The sequence below is a fragment of the Solanum dulcamara genome, chromosome 12 (genome assembly GCF_947179165.1).
Source record: "Solanum dulcamara chromosome 12, daSolDulc1.2, whole genome shotgun sequence".
Classification (NCBI taxonomy): Eukaryota; Viridiplantae; Streptophyta; class Magnoliopsida; order Solanales; family Solanaceae; genus Solanum; species Solanum dulcamara.
Window position 1 is genome coordinate 44,464,484 of NC_077248.1, and position 22,233 is coordinate 44,486,716.

At 39.9% G+C, this 22,233-nt stretch overlaps 1 pseudogene; it reads left to right on the top strand.

Annotated features, from left to right (window-relative positions):
- The first annotated feature begins 2,324 nt into the window (after positions 1-2,324).
- LOC129877961 (5S ribosomal RNA) lies at positions 2,325-2,446 on the top strand (annotated as a pseudogene).
- Positions 2,447-22,233: the final 19,787 nt, after the last annotated feature.

Here is a 22,233-nt window from a genome sequence, read left to right on the forward strand (position 1 = left end):
TCTAATCTTGAGATTCTTGTTGGAACCACGTTATATTGAGAGGACCTCTGTTAGAAATTTTGAATGCATCGTTGAATTTGTAATGTCATATTTGATCGGGTAGCATAGTTCATTTACACGCATGGGATTCTGAATGAATCACGAGCACCTATTAGAGGATTAAGATTTGTCAACACAAGCTAAGATGCATCAGTTGGTGCAACCATATTTTAGTCGTTACATTTGCAAGACACCTTGGCTGTATTCATCAAGCTTAAGCTGGTAAGCCTCTACATTTGCAGGACAGGTGCCGCGATCATGACCCTCTATCTCTTTTGACTTCATGATCAAGGGCCTCTTGCCATATTTTTGAAGGGATAGTTTGAGGACCTCCGTAATCATGGGCCATTGTGGCCGGGTTCACAAATGTCATTTACGTCTAGTCTTTCAAATTGAAGACAGACGTGAGTAACTTTATTTCCCCAACTTTCAAATATGATTTCTATCTCATTTTAGCTCTAGATTGAGTGATTCAAAGACCCAAGTGTTCAAAAGGTTCGTGTTTATATATTCGAGTGTTCGAGGATTTTTGGGCGACCTTCCTTTGAGGTAATTTTGGGTCTGAAGCGGCTGCTAACCCTCTTCTTCTTTAGATTTTTGGGTAATTTCTTGCATAAGGCTCGTTTGGGTTATTCTGAACCCTAAATTGTGTTTTATTTTGGGACATAAGTTTAAGGAGTTGATTAGGACCCTTTAACTGAGTCAATTTCTTTTAGACTCCAAAATTGGTCCATTTTTATTTATTGAAATTTTTGTATCTAAATGACTATATTAACATTGTGATCCTATTTTTGATAATATGGCAGCATTTTGAGGATGTACAGAAGGGCACGCGATCAACCTAAAGGTAGGCTATAACTTCCTATCCTTTAGACTAAGCTTGAATATGTAAATTTATGTTAATTTGTGTGAATTTGGGGTGGGTACATACCTAATATTGTTTACCTCTATAGCATTCGTGCTTTAGGCCTATTCTGCATTTTTTTGGGAACAAATAAATATATACATCGAGGGTTAATACTAACACTTTAGGGTTAACCCTCGATGTATATATTTATTTATTCACGGGTACGGCAGGGGCTCGTCTCGCCTTATGTTACTGTTCTTACTCTTAGAGCTCTGTGGACATGTATGTGGGTTGTGTATATGTATGTATGTACAGTTGTGCCGATATGATATGATAGCCTTATGGGCTTATATATTATCTTGTCTGTTGGCCTACTATGACTCAAATAGGAGACTAGTTTACTTATGGTTAGCAAGGGTATATGTGAGTGTCCAGTTCGGGCACCCGTCGCAGCCTACGGAGTTGGGTTGTGACAAAAGTAATATCAAAGCGGTTTGGTCCTCGGAATGTCTACAGACCGTGTCTAGTAGAGTCTTGTTTATCGGTGTGTTGTGCACCACATCTATAAACAAGAGGCTATAGGACATTTAGGATGTTACCTTTTTTTCTTGTCTTAGATCATGCGATAGAGCCTAACCATGAGAAATTAAATTCCTTTTTCTAATCTTTGGTTTCAGCTAAAGAACAACGTCGACAGAAAAAAATGGCGGATGATATTGGAAGCGACACAGTATACAGGTAAGTAATGGTGTGAAAGAGGCATGCTGGATAAGGTAAGAAGATTGAAATATGATTGAAATGTAAAGTTGAAAATTGAAAGGAAAGTAGACAGGAAGTTGTAACAAATGCAGTTTGAGTGGAACACATGAGGTAAGTCCATTATTTTCATACGGTTATTGATATTGAAAGCCTTGTGCGGCTGTGAGATGAGAAGATGTTGAAAGCCCTGTATGGCTATGTTATATATATATATATATTGGCCCTGTGAGGCATGGTTTCTATCTTTTGCGTGCAGGTTTTGAGATAGTACGAAATACAGAGGAAACTTTGCCCAATTTTTTTTTCTGAGAATGGAATAAAGACAAGGAAGAGACCGAGACATAAGTTTATAAGATGTCTTGGAAGTTGATATTGATAGGGTAAAATTTATAACATTGGACTAACATTGAAAGAGTGTCTCTCTACGTTATCGGAAAAGGGACACTATTTTTACTTGGGGAGTCATATTTTGGAAGAAAACTCTTGTCAAAAGGCCAAATGTCCAGCAATTGAGTTCTCCTTTGTTGCAAGTACAAAGCCCTCAACTATTAGTTGGGAATGCTTAAACTTCAAATGAGATCCCATAAGGGATGGATGGATCTTGAGGCCAGCAATAAACAGATAAAAGCCGCGGTATCTGAGACTGTGTGAGGAACCATTGGTGGAGACCATAAGGGATGGATGCGATTATACCAGCACTAATGCACCGGATCCCATCAGAACTCTAAAGTTAAGCGTGCTTGGGCAAGAGTAGTACTAGGATGGGTGACCCCCTTAGAAGTGAAAGAAGAAATGAAACACAAGTATTCGTACCTTTCCCTAAGTCTTCAAGTAATCCTAACCTTTGAAACTCTGATATTGATTGCTCGATGAAAGTATATGTTATTGCAATGAAACATAAAAACTCTCCATATGGTCTGTATAAGATCTTGAGGAAGGTTTTAATTAACATTCGAGGACGAATGTTCTAAAGGGGGTAGGATGTTATAACCCGTATTTTGCATATTTGGATATTTTGGGATAATTGTAATAAGTTAAGGATAATGCTATGTTTTGATCTTCTTTGATACATAAGTTGATTATGAAAATTTTGGATTTGGAAATACTAGAAAAGGTTAAGGGCAAAATTGGAATTTAAAAAAAAATAAGAAAGGCCCAAACAAAAGACCCAAGCCTAAGTCATTCATCCATGGGATGAATGAATAAAAAGGGGCACTTAGTCATAAACCTCTAGAACCTTCAAGAAAAATTGAGAAAGGATAAGAACAAAGGAAAAATAATAGGAGTTGAAGGCCAAGTTGTTACACCCCACATCTTTGAACTCGGAATGTCACTTAAGTTACTTAGAATCTATCATGTGAGCCACTTAAGTTACGACACTATCAAACGGCTCTAAGGAAGGGAGAATGTGATACCCCATACTAGAGAAGATTGGAGATGAAATCATAAGAGTCCGGAAGGAATTGGAGGCCAAGTAATGAGTCGTAGGACTCGATTTATCTATGTAAGCTACTAAGTTAAAAGTCATATGCACTTGAGCTACTTAAGCATATATAAAATTTACGTAGCACGGATTACATAGGTACATAAAATAAGACGAGATTACGAGCCCACGAGGAAGGGAAAAAAGACGACACGTGGTAGCCAATGAAGAAGCGACACATGGCAGCACTTCAAGCAAGCAGGTGACCCACCTGCTTGGGGGGGTGGACCCCACTGCCATGTGGTAGCCCCTAACTGGTTGCATAGATATGGTGGCCCAATCACGGCTGGACACGTGTCACCCTAGGGGGCTGACACGTGTCACCCCCATAGCCACCCTATATATATGTGTATTGTGACTAATTAGTTCATTCTTAGCCAGAAAATCAGTCCAAAACATGGAGAGAAAACGTGAGAAATGAAGAAGAGAAAGGCAGCCATGTCTTGAAGAATTTAAGGGTAAGTTCTTCAATTTTCCTCTGTGAATTAATTATCTACGATGTTCCTCAACCACGTGGATATGTATATATGTATTTTACGATGCCTACGGAACCATGGTTGCAGTTTACACTTGGAAAGAAATAAGAGAAAGTTGAAGGAAAAAATGTTAAGAACTAATTAAACAACCCGTTTTTGGAAGGGACTGTTGTTGGTAATATTGCTATAACTTCTTGTGTACAGATTCGTTTCGAATGATTTAATATGTTTTGGAAAGGTATTTCATGGATCTATAACTTTCATTTAGACTCAAAAATCCAGTTTTACTTTTAGCAGCTCGAAAAAGGGTGATGAAGTATAGAGTAGGTACTGCCCAGATTTGGTTTTGGAAATCCTACACGGACAGCTGTGAGTATTTTGGTCATATCCTTTTTTACAAAATTGATATAGGGAAGATTCGAAATTGTGTGCTACCCTAAGACACATGTCTATAACTTTCATGAAGGACGTAAATCCTGTTTCCCTCCATTACCCCTTCGAAACGAAGCGACAAGGTAAAACAGTAAGCTGTCCAGATTTCACATTTTGGATAGTTTTGGCGAGTTTGACAAGTTTAACGTAAGGTAAGGCCTTTCCTTTTAAATTGGAGATTATAGTATTGTTATATGGTGTATTACACCCCTTGTATGCTGCTGGAAGTTTAAGAATGTCGTAGAAATGCTCGACGTTCAAAATAAACTAAATTGGAGTCGCTAGAGTGAATTGTCATCGAAATAAAGTATCGTTCTTGTGAGTTGCTGCTGCAGGGGTGTGGCTTGTTGTTGCAGGGCCTAAATATGTCCTAATGTGGGTTAGGGTGCTGCTGGTATAAGCCACATGACCCCTCGTTACGTATAATTAAAGGCGTCACAAAATAAAGGCTAGACGCCCTATTTTGATATCGTATTTTCGAATAAGTCGTTTGAAGTTTATGCTTTATATTGTTGGTATGAATTGCTGCAGGTTGTTGTTGTTGGTTGGCTGTAGGTCTTAGGGACCTAATTGGAAATTTGGATAGGGCACATTACAGGGGAGGTGCTGCCCAATTTTCGTCGACGCCTTAGCGAATAACAAAACTAGTCGGGGAAATGACTAAGGAAATAGATTCCATTGATACTAAGGTGTAACCTAGGATGCTGAAAAGTTAAGAGGGGTTGATATTTATATTACTTTAATGTTTAATAGGTTCAAAGGACGACGAGGAAAGCAGGATAAGGAATAATTCAGACAAGGTATGTAAATCTTTCTCTTGGCATGTTTTGGTATAAGCTCGTACAGCTATCTTTCTTTCCTTTTGGAAAGTTTTTGCCTTAAGTGAATTGTATGTGGAATGTGGGAATAATTCCATTCCCAGAACTCCAGATACGCCCCATAATCCCTAACTACAGTTAAGTGTTAACACCCCTACAAGGATTGAGTATTACCTGTTAAGGCTTCTACGTGCTAAAGAATAGTGTATGGGAAACTATCTTTCCCTTCTCTTGATATGTGTTTGGTACGAAAGTGAGATTTGAATGCCATAATGATTCACCAAGCCCCATGATGGGCCGGGTATGAAATATCTGTATTTAGAGCTCCTGAAAAGAAAGTACAGACTACATAAAGCTTATTCTCTTTCTTCTTTTGGGCATGCCTTTGTCTTAGTTGTAAGTTGAATATGATCTGAGATCTAGGGTAACTCTATTCTCGAACATCTCTTATTTACTTCTGAATATTGAACTACTACAGTAGCCGTACTATTTCCCTGGAAACTGTTGTATGCTAAAGAAATAACAAATATACAAGCTCCAAGTCTTACAGACTATATGTTAACAAATGTTTCTGGTTCCATAAGTGATTTGGCTTTACTTTAGTACATATCTAGGAGCCCCGAGATTATAATTGAGACAGCCCATAATGGCATTTAGAGAACACTCGAGATGACTACACCGTTACTCGGGTCCTCAAACAAAAGCTTAACTTTCTTATTCTGTCGAGTCTCTGATAATGATTTAAATTGCATATAGTTACTCACTACTCTACTCGTGTATATTGTAACACTTCTTTCCCTGAGTCCCGGGCCAGGATATGTTCTCGTGCACAGTTCACTGCATTATTCACTGAGTCCCTCAATAGAGGGCCAGGATACGTGTATAAATATATGATGATGTGTTGTAATAAGGTGGTGATGGCACTGGGGCCATGATGGTTTTACAGAGATGATTTTATAAAGATGATTCACCGGACCCCTGAAAGGGCCGGCTATATGATATGACTCGAACATGCATGTTTTTGTAATTCACAAAGTACAGGTACAGGTTTCTGAATTGATATCTTATCCCCTGTTTCTCTATCTCAGATATGCTTCCAGTCGTATTATATTATGTTTTACATACTCAGTACATATATCGTACTGACCCCCTTTCTCGGGGGGCTGCTTTCATGCCCGCAAGTACAGATACAGATTTTGGGAGTCCGTCAGTTTAGGATTCCATGCAGCTCAGCTGGAAGAGGCTCCCTTGTATCGGGGCCTAGTTTTTGATACTGTCCACGGATGTATAGAAATTGTTTTATCCATTCAGGGGTACGGCGGGGGCCCTGTCCCGCCATATGTTGTCATTTATATGTTTAGAGGTCTGCAGACATGTATATGTGGGTTGTGTATGTCAGTTTGATTAAGCTGGGTCTACATGATATATGATATATGTTATTATGTTATGGCAGCCTTATTGGCTTGCGTGCCCTGTCATGTTGTGATACAAATGAAAAGGGCTACAGTTTATGAAAATGTTATCGCCCAGTGGGGCTCTGTTACATGATGTTGTCTTATTTACGATTCAATGTGACCTCAGCTAATAGATATGTGTACGGGAGGTCCAGGTCGGACCCCAGTCGCGGCCTATGGGGTTGGGTCGTGATAGAAGTGGTATCAGAGTAGTTCGTCCTTGGATTGTCTGCAGACCGTATCTAGTAGAGTCTTATTTATCGGTGTGTTGCGTGCCACATCTATAAACAGGAGGCTACAGGATATTTAGGATGTTACTTTTCTTCTACATCTGAGATCGTGCTATAGATCCGAGTCATAGGAAAATTCCTTATACTAACCTTGGATCTTAACAGAAGGACGACACCAATAGAAGAAAGTAATTGACGATATGGAAAGTTACGAAGCATGCAAGTAAGTAAAGTAAAGGCATAGAAGATACCCGTCGGGTAAGGTATCGAAGTAATATTGAAATATAAAGTTAAAACCTGAAAGGAAAGCAGACAGAAAGTGCAACAGATGCAGTTTGAAGTTGGACATATGAGGTAAGTCTAGTATTTTTATATTATTGTTGACGTTGAAAGCCATGTGTGGCTGCGATATGAGATGATATTGAAAGCCCTGTGCGGCTGTGATATGATATGTATATATATATGTTGGCCTTGTGAGGCATTGTTGGTATTTTCTGTATGCAGATTTTGGGATAAGTAAGAAATGTAGAGGAAACTCTGCCGAAATTTTCCCAAAACAAGGAAAAGGAAATAAAGCATAGATTTTTGAAATGTCTGAGAAATTGATACCAAATACCCCTACTGTGTTTAACTAAAACTGTAAGAGGTATCCTTTAGGTCGCCGACAAGGGGCACCCTTTTTACCTGAAGAATTTTATTTTAGAGGAACAAAGGCTTAATTAAGTAGTAAAGTTTAGACTACGGTATCTCCTGCCGTATTTGTATTGTAGGAATATACACAGAGGGCTCAGAATAAAGGATTATCCCGCGAATGAGTTTCACTCTTTTGAAAAAAATACCAAGCCCTCAACTCCTAATTGTAAATTAGATGAGTTGTTCATAACTCGAGGATAAACTCAGAAGGACACCAGGTAGGTCAAGTACTAAAAAAAAAAGTACGGTGATGTTTAAGAGGTTCTGATTCCTTCCAACAATGGTTGGAAAATGATGTATGATAATAGTTTATAATTTGCCACTGACTAATTAGGGAAAGAACTTCTAATAGAAGCACCTCAAAGAGATGTCAGGAACCAAATATATATACGAGTTAAAAGAGGGATATGTAAGTATGAACTGAACAGTGTGATACGAGTATGCAGGGATAAATTGGAACCACTAGTAAGACGCACTTAGTACGTGTTGCCTAAGTTAAAGGCCTGCATTAAGAACACAGTAAGAGCATGTGGCTTAAGATACAAAGAAACGACGCGTGTACACAACGTCGCCCCAAAAATAGTGGAATCTTTAAGGGACGAGGATGGAAAACTTTAGGAACAAATGACATAACTTCTATTCGCCCCAAAAAGCAAAGGATATAGGTTGGGACAAAACCACTACTTTGAGAAAACCTGGAATAGTTATCATCGAAATACTAGCACTACCTGATTGGGATTGGAACAATTACATGTGCTAAGTAATTCTTGGAAAAAGAAAAAGTAGAAGGTGGACTTGGATGAGTTGTTCCCTAGGTCACATTGTTCAAGTACTGATTAGTAGATAAGACATCACATTAGATATGGAAAGGTTCTCGTCGCTTCGTAATTTAATCAAGGCTCCGTACGTGGATAGTCAGATTATAAACATGCAAATAAACAAAGACATGATGCGGTACCAAATAGATTGGTGAAAGGAATTGGACAAAAATTTAGACTGGTCATAGAGACGTAGAACAAAGTACAAATAGAGGAAAGTGCGGGTACCCCCTAAAGGGGGGAAGTTAATGAGAAAACGGCAAAGGTAGGAGGAGGCAATTGATATAGCAATAAATGTGAGATAGACGTCTAAACTTCAATAAGATATCCTGCCGAACCAAGTTAGAAAGGTCTGGAAGCCATCAGTAATTGAACGGAAGCCAGAATGCTACATAAGGCAGCGTTAAGAAGTTTGTGACGAGACCCTGAACAACATAACACTAGAAGGTGGCAGCGTATAAAAACAGAAGAATGTACCAATGAAAGGATATCGAATAATTCAAGAGACACTACGAAGGATAATGATAACATGCTAGATCAAAAGCCAAAATGTTAGCTATAGAGTTGGTCGCAAATAATGTTGCGATAGATATATAACCAAGGACAAAGGAATAAAAAGTCTTCTGTGGTAGAAAATGAAAAGGACACAAAGTGAATCGAGGATAGGGAAGCGTATATGTCAAATTCCTTTAAAGCTATGCCAGCTAATAATAGACAAGTCAAAGCGGCTCCAAGGGTCACTATATGAACGAACTTTGGCGCTACTCAGTAGCCCACCCTAATGAATGGGTGCATACAAAAAGGGATATGGTCATAGCGGAACTAAAGGTCTACACCGATACTGGTTGCAAGATAACAGAGAAAGGGATAAGGCAAAACATAAAGACCCGCGAGACAACGCTAAGGTAAATCTTAGGCTAAATTGAGTGGCCGCACGTCATGGAAAGGATTACAGTGAAACGCGACACGAAGACTTCCTAGGGAGGTCACCCATCCCAATATTACTCCCACCCCAGCACACTTAACTTCGAAATTCTGATGGAACGTAATGTGTTAGTGCTGGTATGATCACGCGAGATGGATGAATCTGAACTAGGGATGGAGAAACAATATGGGATTACGTACCTGGAGTATTATAAGATACGTTAAAGTAATTCTAACAAGGACTTAAGCAAAACAAGGAGGATTTGCTACTTGCTAATTGATGACACATTCGAATGCCACAGTTCGTCAACATAGTACCTGTTAATAAGAGGCAAACCACCGAAGGGTTATATGGACCAGTAGGCGAGGGAATTTCGACACCACTGGGCAACCAACTCTGAGGGCAAGAAAAAGCAAAACAGTTGATGTAACTTACGGATGACAGGAAGTAATACCCAAGGTCAAAAATTCCACAAATGTTACCTGTGAATTAATGGTGTTGACCCTTGCTCCTTCGATCACAGGTTACCTACTCCGCCGAGAAGGTATAAAGTTGTAAGGTAAAAGAGTGGTACGACCTTACGGAGTCTCCACAGCTATTATCCTAGGCAAGGGAGCCCAAGTTGTGATTAACTATTGAGAGATGCAGAGATGGGTTAAGTCAAACTATCGAGATGGATCTGATACTATGGGTGAAGTGAGACATGGCCACGAGTGGACCAAAGATCTTCCCCGACATTGAATATAGGATAAGGGAGAAGAAAGACCCAAAAGAATAAAGTGCCAATTAAAGTTCTGAAAGGAGTCGAGAAAGACTATACGAGGCTAACGGTTCCCAAATTATCCACGTCATTACGCACCCATCTTATACTCGGTAGGAGTAGGGTGCTATATGAGTTATTGTGATTAGGCTAATGAATCAGCTCATTTGCTTCCAATCAAGAGCACCTATGTTGCTAAAATTGGAGGGAGTTATAGAACATGGAGAATGGTAAGGTTCCGTGAGGTTTCCTCATCTAATATCCTAGATAAAGGGACGTCAATTATAATTAACGCCTTGAGATCAGTCCAAGAAGAGACCAGGAGCACAGACAGGTCTTAGTACCGCATTTCTCCCTCGAGCTACTAAACAGACTGAGCGCACCATTAGACGCTAGAAGATATGCCACAAGCCGGGAGATTAACTTCGAAGGTAGCTGGAATGATTATCCATCACTTATCATGTTGCTTACAATAATAATTACTACTTTAGTATGCCAATGGCCTCAACATGATTAAGCAAGCTATTGACTAAAAGCCTAGAGTCGGCAGGAATGATATACAGATAATCGACGTCGACATACAGAGTTCAAGTTGATGATTGGATGTTCAACATAGGGTCACCTAAAAAAGGAACTTGACCCAGAATATGTTAGACAGTATCAAGTTACTCATAAGGTGGGCAACGTGGCTGGTAAGTTTAGCTTACCACCTCATTTGGAAACTATACGCCCAGTCAATTAGATACTGATGAGTCACCCAGGGTATATTCCATAAATGAGGTCCAGTAGATGGAATCCTATGAGGAAAATCCTACCACCATTCTGGATCGGCAAACTAGAAGATTGTAGACTAAAGACGTATCTTCCGTCAAGTTACGGTGGAAAAACCAAAACCAGAAAAAGGATGATCGGGGAACTGAAGAGAACATGGAATACAAGTATTTGCACTTGTAACCGATGTCTACAGGTAACTCCAACTCTTGAGAACTCGTATGTTAATAATATAGATGGGAATGCATGTGATAGCATAAAGGAAAGGAACCCCTCTATAATTTATATAAAGTCTTACAAAAGGTTGCATTTAACATTCGGGGACGAATGTTCTAAAGGGGGGAAGGATGTTACACCCCACATCTTTGAACTCGGATTGTCACTTAAGTTACTTAGAATCTATTATGTGAGCCACTTAAGTTACGACACTATCAAACGGCTCTAAGGAAGGGAGAATGTGATACCCCATACTAGAGAAGGTTGGAGATGAAATCATAAGAGTCCGGAAGGAATTGGAGGCCAAGTAATGAGTCGTAGGACTCGATTTATCTATGTAAGCTACTAAGTTAAAAGTCATATGCACTTGAGCTACTTAAGCATATATAAAATTTACGTAGCACGGATTACATAGGTACATAAAATAAGACGAGATTACGAGCCCACGAGGAAGGGAAAAAAGACGACACGTGGTAGCCAATGAAGAAGCGACACATGGCAGCACTTCAAGCAAGCAGGTGACCCACCTGCTTGGGGGGGTGGACCCCACTGCCATGTGGTAGCCCCTAACTGGTTGCATAGATATGGTGGCCCAATCACGGCTGGACACGTGTCACCCTAGGGGGCTGACACGTGTCACCCCCATAGCCACCCTATATATATGTGTATTGTGACTAATTAGTTCATTCTTAGCCAGAAAATCAGTCCAAAACATGGAGAGAAAACGTGAGAAATGAAGAAGAGAAAGGCAGCCATGTCTTGAAGAATTTAAGGGTAAGTTCTTCAATTTTCCTCTGTGAATTAATTATCTACGATGTTCCTCAACCACGTGGATATGTATATATGTATTTTACGATGCCTACGGAACCATGGTTGCAGTTTACACTTGGAAAGAAATAAGAGAAAGTTGAAGGAAAAAATGTTAAGAACTAATTAAACAACCCGTTTTTGGAAGGGACTGTTGTTGGTAATATTGCTATAACTTCTTGTGTACAGATTCGTTTCGAATGATTTAATATGTTTTGGAAAGGTATTTCATGGATCTATAACTTTCATTTAGACTCAAAAATCCAGTTTTACTTTTAGAAGCTCGAAAAAGGGTGATGAAGTATAGAGTAGGTACTGCCCAGATTTGGTTTTGGAAATCCTACACGGACAGCTGTGAGTATTTTGGTCATATCCTTTTTTACAAAATTGATATAGGGAAGATTCGAAATTGTGTGCTACCCTAAGACACATGTCTATAACTTTCATGAAGGACGTAAATCCTGTTTCCCTCCATTACCCCTTCGAAACGAAGCGACAAGGTAAAACAGTAAGCTGTCCAGATTTCACATTTTGGATAGTTTTGGCGAGTTTGACAAGTTTAACGTAAGGTAAGGCCTTTCCTTTTAAATTGGAGATTATAGTATTGTTATATGGTGTATTACACCCCTTGTATGCTGCTGGAAGTTTAAGAATGTCGTAGAAATGCTCGACGTTCGAAATAAACTAAATTGGAGTCGCTAGAGTGAATTGTCATCGAAATAAAGTGTCGTTCTTGTGAGTTGCTGCTGCAGGGGTGTGGCTTGTTGTTGCAGGGCCTAAATATGTCCTAATGTGGGTTAGGGTGCTGCTGGTATAAGCCACATGACCCTTCGTTACGTATAATTAAAGGCGTCACAAAATAAAGGCTAGACGCCCTATTTTGATATCGTATTTTCGAATAAGTCGTTTGGAGTTTATGCTTTATATTGTTGGTATGAATTGCTGCAGGTTGTTGTTGTTGGTTGGCTGTAGGTCTTAGGGACCTAATTGGAAATTTGGATAGGGCACATTATAGGGGAGGTGCTGCCCAATTTTCGTCGACGCCTTAGCGAATAACAAAACTAGTCGGGGAAATGACTAAGGAAATAGATTCCATTGATACTAAGGTGTAACCTAGGATGCTGAAAAGTTAAGAGGGGTTGATATTTATATTACTTTAATGTTTAATAGGTTCAAAGGACGGCGAGGAAAGCAGGATAAGGAATAATTCAGACAAGGTATGTAAATCTTTCTCTTGGCATGTTTTGGTATAAGCTCGTACAGCTATCTTTCTTTCCTTTTGGAAAGTTTTTGCGTTAAGTGAATTGTATGTGGAATGTGGGAATAATTCCATTCCCAGAACTCCAGGTACGCCCCATAATCCCTAACTACAGTTAAGTGTTAACACCCCTACAAGGATTGAGTATTACCTGTTAAGGCTTCTACGTGCTAAAGAATAGTGTATGGGAAACTATCTTTCCCTTCTCTTGATATGTGTTTGGTACGAAAGTGAGATTTGAATGCCATAATGATTCACCGAGCCCCATGATGGGCCGGGTATGAAATATCTGTATGCAGAGCCCCTGAAAAGAGAGTACAGACTACATAAAGCTTATTCTCTTTCTTCTTTTGGGCATGCCTTTGTCTTAGTTGTAAGTTGAATATGATCTGAGATCTAGGGTAACTCTATTCTCGAACATCTCTTATTTACTTCTGAATATTGAACTCCTACAGTAGCCGTACTATTTCCCTGGAAACTGTTGTATGCTAAAGAAATAACAAATATACAATCTCCAAGTCTTACAGACTATATGTTAACAAATGTTTCTGGTTCCATAAGTGATTTGGCTTTACTTTAGTACATGTCTAGGAGCCCCGAGATTATAATTGAGACAGCCCATAATGGCATTTAGAGAACACTCGAGATGACTACACCGTTACTCGGGTCCTCAAACAAAAGCTTAACTTTCTTATTCTGTTGAGTCTCTGATAATGATTTAAATTGCATATAGTTACTCACTACTTTACTCGTGTATATTGTAACACTTCTTTCCCTGAGTCCCGAGCCAGGATATGTTCTCGTGCATAGTTCACTGCATTATTCACTGAGTCCCTCAATAGAGGGCCAGGATACGTGTATAAATATATGATGATGTGTTGTAATAAGGTGGTGATGGCACTGGGGCCATGATGGTTTTACAGAGATGATTTTACAGAGATGATTCACCGGACCCCTAAAAGGGCCGGCTATATGATATGACTCGAACATGAATGTTTTTGTAATTCACAAAGTACAGGTACAGGTTTCTGAATTGATATCTTATCCCCTGTTTCTCTATCTCATATATGCTTCCAGTCGTATTATATTATGTTTTACATACTCAATACATATATCGTACTAACCCCCTTTCTCGGGGAGCTGCTTTCATGCCCGCAGGTACAGATACAGATTTTGGGAGTCCGTCAGTTTAGGATTCCATGCAGCTCAGCTGGAAAAGGCTCCCTTATATCGGGGCCTAGTTTTTGATACTGTCCACGGATGTATAGAAATTGTTTTATCCATTCAGGGGTACGACGGGGGCCCTATCCCGCCATATGTTGTCATTTATATGTTTAGAGGTCTGCAGACATGTATATGTGGGTTGTGTATGTCAGTTTGATTAAGCTGGGTCTACATGATATATGATATATGTTATTATGTTATGGCAGCCTTGTCGGCTTGCGTGCCCTGTCATGTTGTGATACAAACGAAAAGGGCTACAGTTTATGAAAATGTTATCGCCCAGTGGGGCTCTGTTACATGATGTTGTCTTATTTACGATTCAATGTGACCTCAGCTAATAGATATGTGTACGGGGGTCCAGGTCGGACCCCAGTCGCGGCCTACGGGGTTGGGTCGTGACACAAGTAATGAGTCGTAGGACTCGACTTACTTACGTAAGCTACCAACTTGGAAAAATTACATACTTAAGCTACTTAAGTGCGTATCATGCTTACGTAGCAAGGATTATATAGATTCGTAAAAGAAGAAGAGATTACGAACCTACGAGGAGAAGGAGAGAGTGCCACGTGGAAGCCCATGAGAGAGTGCCACATGGCAGCCCATGAGAGAGTTCCACGTGTCAGCCCATGAGAGAGTTCCACGTGGTAGCAGCTGCAGCAAGGGGATAGGCCCCACATGCCACATGGCAACCCCTAAGTGGAGGAGATGGTGCGTTATCCCTATGAGGGCTTGACACGTGTCACCAATGAGGGCTTGACACCCCCTAAGGTGGCCTAGATATATATATATATATATATATGTTTTATGAATTATTTCCCTCATCCTTATCCCATAAGTCATCTTCTTCAAGAGAGTTCTAGAAAAAAAAAGAAGAAAAAGAAACCTTGAGCTAGAGAGAGAGCGCTACGGTTTTGGAGAGAAAAAAGGTAAGTTCTCCAATTCCGTTCTATGAATTAATTATCTAGGGTATACCACAAGGGTATTATGGTGTTATTAATATACGTTTATGGTTTGTAGAAGCCCTAAAATGTTAAGAAATAGCCCAAAGTTTCAGCTGCGCTAAAGGAAATTCCGAGGCGAGTTCCAGCCAGTTTTGGCGAGTTTCGGGTAAAAAAAAGTTTTCTCCTTCGAACTGGAATTTATGATGTTGTTATGAAGTATATTACATGTATTAAATAAGGTTGGAAGTTGAAAAAGTGTATAAGGATTCTTGACGTTGGAAACAAACTAAATTGAAGTGGTTATAGCTAAATAAAAGTCGAGTAGTGGGTTGTCGTTGTGGTGTTGTGGGTGCAGTTGGTTGGGTTGCGTGTTGTAGGGCTTCAAAGTGTTTTACAAAGGTTGTGGGGGCTTCTGGTTTCATCCACACGACCCTCCATTTGGTATGGTTAAAGATTTTGCAAAATAAAGATTAAAAACTCTATTTTCGTATTGTAGTTTGGAGCTAGTCGTTTGGAACTTGTATTTGTAAGGTTGAAGTGATTTACTTGTAAATATGCTTCTGGTTGGTGGTGGTGGTATGGTTTTTGATATTGTGGCCGAGTTGAAATCTCGGGGATGTTGAAGTTACAGGGAGATGCTGCCCAATTTTTGGTAGATTCGGAACTAGTAACAAACTAGTCCGAGGGTAATGGATAAGGAAATAACTCCTATGAGTACTTGGGTGTAGAGTTGGAAATTGTAAAGTGAAAGGTCATTAACCTTATTATTACTTTCATGTTAAATAGGTTCAAGAGACGACGAGACAAACTGTAAGAGTAATCCGTAAGAGGTATGTGAAGCTATCCTTCTTTTCTTTTGGCATGTCTTAGCCTTAAGTGATTGATATACGAAATGTGGGGATAATTCCTTTCATAAAACTCCAAGTATGACTCATAAGTCTTATTCACTTCTCGATGGTAGAATTCCTATACTAGTTGAGTTATTGCCTCTCAAGGCTTCTATATGATGGAGAGTAGTAAGTATGTGAAGTTATCTCCTTTCTCTTGGCATATTTTGGCATAAGTACGTAAAGCTACCCTTCTTTCCTCTTGATATGACTTTGACATAAGTGTGGTGCTAGGATGGTAAGGTAATGCAATAAAAAGGTTATGATACCAAGCCCATAACGGGCCGGGTATGATATATGTATATAATGATGACTCCTTGAGGAAAAGTAGAGACTAGGCAAAGCTTATTGTTTCTCTTCCTTTGGCATGTCCTAATTGTAAGTAAAATGTGATACGAGCTTTGGGGTAACTCCACTCTTAAGTCCTAAATATAATTCGTATCTCTTATTCACTTCTGAATGTCAATTTCTTGTAGTAGGTTGAACTACTTTCCTTGAACTCCATAGATTGAGAAGTACTGGATACATAAGCTCCTATTCCTAAGGATGATGTGACGACGGGTATTCCTGATTCTACGAACTGTTAGTATTACTTTAGTACATGTCTAGGGTCCCTGAGATCCTAAGTGGTATAGGCCTTAATGGCATTTAGAAGGCACTCGAGATGGCTACACTACTATTCTGGTCCTCAGACGATAGCTTAATCTTCTTATATTGTCGAGTCTCTGATAATGATTTAGATTATATATGGTTACTCACTACCTTACTCGCGTATACTATAATACATCTTTCACTGAGTTCCATTAAGGGTCGGGTATGGTATATGATGATTATGACACTGAGTCCCATAAAAGGCCGGGTATGGTATATGATGATATGATGACACTGAGTCCTATAAAAGGCCGAATATAGTATATAATATATGGATCAGGCCGAACGTTCCTCGGCATTACTATATAATATATGGATTGGGCTGAATGTTCCTCGGTATTACTATATGATATATGGATCGGACCAAACATTCCTCGGTATTACTATATGATATGTGGATCGGATCGAACGTTCCTCAATATTATTATATGATATGTGGATCGGACCGAACGTTCCTTGGTATTACTATATGATATGTGGATTGGACCGAATGTTCCTTAGTATTACTATATGATATGTGGATCGGACAGAAGGTTTCTCTGCATTATTATATAAGATAACACTAATAGTATACAAATGCTTGTGATAATAGAGTGATATAGTCGTTACACCAAGTCCCCGAACGGGATGGGTACAGTACGTGATGATAGTATGTACGACCTTATGTTATAAGCTACAAGTACAGTAAATGATTAGATGTCACACTTGCTCCTGCATCCCTATACCAACTGTAATTTCCTTATGATGTATATGCCTTAAATACTCAGTACATATGTCGTACTGACCCTGCTTTTCTCAGAGGGGTTGCGTTCATGCCCGCAGGTATCGATGCACACTTTGGGGATTCGTCAGCATAGGAGTTCCACTCAGCAGTTCAGAAGCGCTTTATAGTGCCAGAGCCTAGTTTTGGTATTAACCCTCGATGTCTACATTTATTTGTTCACGGGTACGGTGGGGCCTCGTCTCGCCTTATGTTACTGTTCTTACTCTTAGAGGTCTGTGGACATGTATGTGGGTTGTGTATATGTATGTATGTACAGTTGTGCTGATATGCTACGATAGCCTCGTCGGCTTATATATTATCTTGCCTGTTGGCACACTATGACTCAAATAGGAGACAGGTTAACTTATGGTTAGCAAGAGTATACGCGAGTGTCCAGTTTGAGCACCCATTATGGCCTACGGAGATGGGTCATGACATTTTATCCATAATTCCCTCCTTCCATCAGCTTTTGTGTTCTTAGTTTTTATTTCAGAGACCACTCCTTGATTTAGGTTGGATTTTGTTTGAGCTTGGAGTGATTTATTTATGGCACTCGATTTGGAGTTCTCCCCTTGATGCTCATCTGGCCGCTGATCCTAAATCTAGCCGACTACTCTCTATTCTCACTTAAAGTCCCTGATTCTGTTACACCCCGCACTCTTGATCTCGGAACGTCTTCTTAAGTTCCTTAGACACTATCATGTGAGCCGGATAAGCTACAACACTATCAAACAACTCTAAGGAAAGAAGATTGTGATACCTCGCGAGAAGGGAGGTCGGAGATAGAGTCATAAGAATCCGGAAAGAGTTGGAGGCTAAGAAATGAGTCGTAGGACTCAATTTGCCTACGTAAGGCACTAAGTTAAGAGTCCTATACACTTAAGTTGTTTAAGGATATACCAAGCTTACGTAGTGCGGATTACATGAGCTCTTAAAGTAAGACAAGATTACGAACCCGCGAGGAAGGGAAAAAGACGACGCGTGGCAGCCAATGGAGGAGCGACACGTGGCAGCACCTCAAGCAAGCAGGTGATGCACCTACTTAGGGACAAGTAGGTGATGCAGCTGCTTGGGGGAGGTGGGCCCCACTGCCACGTGGCAGCCCCACCCTTCTTGCATGGACACGGTGGCCCAATAGGGGCTGGACACGTGTCCCTCTTAGGGGCTGACACGTGTCACCCCTTGGGACCACCTATATAAGTTGATATATATTCTAATTACTTCAGTTCATTAGCATATTTCCAGCAGCAACAAAGCAGCAACAAGAGAAACGTGAAGAACAAGTGAGGGCAGCCACGGGTTTGAGCAAAACAAAAGGTAAGTCCCGTTTTCGTTCCGTAAATTAATTAATTAGCGTATAATACAATGATATGGAAGTATTAGTAGTACAAAATTAGGATTTGGTGCAGCAAAAATCGGACAGCAAGCTGCCACGATGTTACAGCATGCTGAAAATATTTCCGAGGCGCGATTTTGGCGAGTTCTAGCCAATTTCGGGAAAGGTAAGTTCTTACCCTCTAATTCGAAGTTTATAATGTTAAATTATGGTGTATTACACACCTTAGGACCTGCTGGAAGTTGGGGAAAATGTTTCAAAAGTTCGGCGTTCGAAATAAACGAATTTAGAATCGCTATAGTTAAGTTGTTGTCGAAATAAGGTGTTGTGCGCGTAGGGGCTGCTGCTGGTTGTGTTGTGGCGTGTTGCAGGGTCTAAAATTTATCTAAATGAGGTGTGGTAGCTGCTGGTTGCAGCCACAGGCTTTGCAATTAAAGAATTCGCGAAAGAAAGATTAAAAACTCTAGTTTTGGTATCTTAGTTTCGAGTGAATTGTTGGGGGTTTATATTGTATGATTTTGGTCGTAATATGTATATATATGGTCTGCTGGTTGCATTGTTGGTTGGCTACAGGTTCTAAGGACATGGTTGGGAATTCGGATAGGGCACATTATAGGGGAGGTGCTGCCCAATTTTCGTTAACGCCTTAACAAACTAAAGAACTAATCGAGGAAACGACTAAGGGAATAGATTCCATTACCACTAAGGTGTAACCTAAGATGCTGGAAAATTAAGAAGAGTTGATATGCATATTACTCTCCTGTTTAATAGGTTCAAAGGATGACGAGGCGAACAGGATAAAGAATAAGTCAGACGAGGTATGTGAAGTTTTCTTTTGGCGTGTTTTTGGAATAAATGTGTAGAGCTATTCTTCTTTTCTTTTGGCATGTCTTAGATGTAAGTTATAAATGATATTTATATGATATGTGGGATTCAATCCATTCATAAAGCCCTGAATATAAGTCGAAACTCTTATTTACTTCTTGATGTTAGAACTCCTACAATAGCTGAGTTGTTGCCCTTAAGTCTTTTATGTGATGAAAACTAGTACATGGAAAACCTATTTCTCCTTTCCTGTGGAATGGCTTAATTTTAAGTTAAATGGTATATGATATAGGTTTAGAGGTAATTCCATTTATGAGCTCTGATTGTAACTCGTGACTTGTAGCTACTCCTGAATATTAAGAGTCTGAAAGTAGTCAAACAATTATTCTCAAGACTGCTATACAGTGAATAGTAAGTGGAGATACAAGCTCCTTTCCTTGAAATCTCTGGAATGATCAATGTCACTAATTACATAACTGTGTCTCTGATTGCATAATTGTGTCTTTGATTGCATAAACCATGTTTCTGATTGCATAAGCTATATGACATTATCTGGATGCATGTCTCTGATTCTTGAGGCCCCAACTGATGTAAGCCCTAATGACATCTAAAGGGATACCTCGGATAATTACTCCCCAGTCTTCAGGTGACGGTTCACTTGACTGTTTCATCGAGTCTTAGATAATGACTTAGTTGCATATGGTTTCTCACTACTCTACTCGTGTATACTGTAACCCATCCTTCCTCGAGTCCCACGATGGGCCGGGATATGTTATCGTGCACAGTGTTACTGATTCTTTCACCGCGTCCCGGGCCGGATGTGTATAGTTCCACGTACGAGGAGACGATGCCGTACGTGAGGTGTGATATATGTTATATGTTATGACGATACGATTATTCACCGAGTCCCGGGCCGGCTGTAATATGATAGTATATGTGGTGAAATAAGGAAGGAACACTGAGTCCCTCCTTAGAGGGCCGGGTACATATGTATATTATGATGGTACGCTATAGACGTACACCACTCCATTCACCGAGTCCCTCACTAAAGGGCCGGATACTTTATGTAGGCATGCATATGAGATTAAAGCAATACATTGTGACCCTAAGCCCCGCAGTGAACCGGGTTTGATACAATGATATACATGATGAGATGATACCGTATACGATGGTATGATACCGTATACGATGATATGATGAAATAAAATGCATTATGATATGATGATATGTGATTATGAAAAATTGATTATAACACCAAGTTTACTAGAGGGTCGGGCACAGCATATGATGATGTGTATGATTTACGTGTCCTAAGGTGCAGGTACAGTAATTTATTTAGTTATTATACTTGTCCCCTGCATCCCTATTTCAGTTATGATCTCAGTTACGATGTGTTATGCTTTACATACTCAGTACATATATCGTACTGACCCCCTTTTCTCGGGGGGCTGCGTTTCATGCCCGCAGGTACAGATGTTTATTCTGGAGATCCATCAGCATATGAGTTCCTCTCAGCTGAGTCGGAAGTGCTTCACTGTTCTGGAGCCTAAATTTTGATGCTGGTCACTTAATGTATATATTTGTACATTCAGGGGTACGACGGAGGTCTTGTCCCGCCATATGTTATTGTTACTATTCTTAGAGGTCTGTAGACATATGTTTATGTGGGTTGTTTGTGAGATAGTTTCGATGTTGCCTATTCGATATATTGTGAATGTTTTTGTTATAGCAGCCTTGTCGGCTCGCGTGCCCTTTCATGATATGAAACAAATGAAAGAGGCTACATGTACATGAAAAAGTTTTAACTCGTTGGGTTTTTTTTTATAGTAATATCTCATTGTTCATAGTTCAGTATGACTATAACAGATAGGTAGGTATACGGGGGTCCAGGTCGGACCCCAGTCGCGGCCTACGGGGTTGGGTCGTGACAGAAGTGGTATCAGAGCAGTTCGTCCTTGGAATGTCTACAGACCGTGTCTAGTAGAGTCTTGTCTATCGGTGTGTTGTGCACCACATCTATAGACAGGAGGCTACAGGATATTTAGGATGTTACTTTCTTTCAAATCTAAGATCGTGCGATAGAGCCGAGCCATAGGAAATGAAATTACTCATACTAACCTACGATTTTAGCAGGAAGACAACGCCGATAGAAGAAAGTAACTGACAATATTGGATGTTATGAAGCACACAGGTAAGCAAAGGCACGAAAGCCCTATGTCAGGTAAGGTATTGAAATGCGATTGACAGATACAATTGAAAAGTGAAAGGAAAGGTAAACAAGAAAGTATAACAGGTGCAGCTCGAGTGGACATAACAGGTAAGTTCATTTCCATACTGTTAATTATGGGCGCCCTGTGCGGCTGTGATATGAGATGATATGACTATATATGTGTGCCCTGTGTGGCTGCGATATAATACGATAGGAATATATATGATGTTGGCCCTGTGAGGCATTGTTGGTATTTTCTGCGTGCAGGTGTTGAGATAGTAAGAAATACAGAGGAAATTCTGCCCAAATTTTCCTAGAAATAAGAGGAGAATGAGATACAGGGCTATAGTATGTTTTGAAAGGTTGTCCTCGCAACAATGATGAGATTTGACTAAACAAGTATAGCTGACCTCGAGGAATAAGTTAATTGCTGAGTTAATGGCAATAGAAACTAGGAGGACGATACTAGAATAGTAGAATAAGTTAGAAAGGACCTATAATCCAAAGAAAATGACTCAGAGAGGAATGATAGATCGAGATAAAATGAGATAGTAAGGCATTGCCTAAATTGATACATAGGGATAAACTATGACAAGTGATAGTTGAAGGAA